Source organism: Penaeus vannamei, chromosome 9 (assembly GCF_042767895.1).
Source record: "Penaeus vannamei isolate JL-2024 chromosome 9, ASM4276789v1, whole genome shotgun sequence".
In the NCBI taxonomy this organism is placed as follows: Eukaryota; Metazoa; Arthropoda; class Malacostraca; order Decapoda; family Penaeidae; genus Penaeus; species Penaeus vannamei.
In genome coordinates, this window is record NC_091557.1 from 40,410,771 (window position 1) to 40,412,519 (window position 1,749).

The window sequence follows — 1,749 nt, forward strand, 5'->3', positions numbered from 1 at the left end:
TCATTATCATTATTACTGTTGTTATTTTTATCATTATCATTACCATTATTATTATTATTATTATCATTATCAATATCATCCACACCATCATTATCATTATAATTACTGTTTTTATTAATGTCCTTATGATTGATATTATTGCATTTTTATTACTATTGTTATTATCTTTATTTTTGCTATTGATACTTATCATTGCCATTATTATCATCCTCATAATCATTACCATTATTATTATTAATATTATTATTATCATTACTATTAACATTACTGTTATTATTATTATTACTTTTATTATTACTGTTATTATTATTATCATCATCATCATTATTAATATTGGTATTACTAATTTATTATTCTTTCCATTATCATTATTATCATAATTGTTATTACTATCATTACCATTATTATTATTATTATCATTACTATTGTCATTATCATTATCATCATCACTACTGTTATTATCATTATCATTATCATTTTGATTATAGTTAATGCACTGCTTAGTTTCTTATTTTTCTTATCATTATTATCATTACCATTATTCTTATCATCATTATTATTACTATTTCTGTTATTATTTTCATTGTTATTATTATTGTTTTTGTTGTTGTCGTTATTGATTTTATTGTTATTATTAATATAATCATTATCATCATTAACAGTTCATTATTATTGTATTATAATTTTTATTGTTGCTGCTATCATATCATTATTATCCTTTTGTCATTATCATTATTATTATTGTCATTACTGTTATTACTATTATTGATAATATCATCATTATTTTTGTTATTACCATCATCATCATCATCCTTATTTTCAATATCATTGCTGTTGTTAATATTGTCATTATTATTTTTAGTAGTAGTATTTTCCGTTTTTTTTATCATTATCATTATCATTAATTGTTATTATTGTTATCATTTTCATTATTATCATCTTCATTTTATCATTACTATTAGTAGTAGTAGTAGTAGTAGTAGTAGTATCAATTTTACTCTTATTATTATTTATTTATCATTATTATTATTATTATATTATTATTATTATTATGATTATTATTATTATTATTATTATTATTATCATCATCATCATCATCATCATCATCATCATCATCATCATCATCATCATCATCATCATCATCATCATCATCATCATCATCATCATCATTATTATTATTATTATTATTATTATTATCAATCATCATCATCATCATCATCATTACTATTATCATTATTATTATAATTGCCATTATTTCTATATGAACATTATCGCCAGAATTTTATTATCATTATTGATATTATCAACATTAATAATTTTTCTCCCTATAACTATTCTCTTTTCTTATCATTATTATTGCTGTAGCAACTGTAATTGTAATCATTATCACGATTGACATCATTATTACTGTTTTATTATTATTAACAATGTTATTATTTTAGCATTATCTATTATTATTATTATTATTATTATTATTATTATCATATATTTTCTTTTTTATCATTATTATCATTAATATTATTACTTTTATTATTGTTATCATCATTACTATTATCAATATTATCATATTTTTATCAGCATTTTAATTTTTATAATTTTCATCATTGTTATTATTATTTTTATCATTATTATTATTATCATATTGTTTTATCTATTTGTATCATCATTCTTCTCGTTGTTATTACTCTTATGATTGTTATCATTATTGTTATCTTCGTTGTTTATGTTGTTCATGTTATCTTTGTTTCA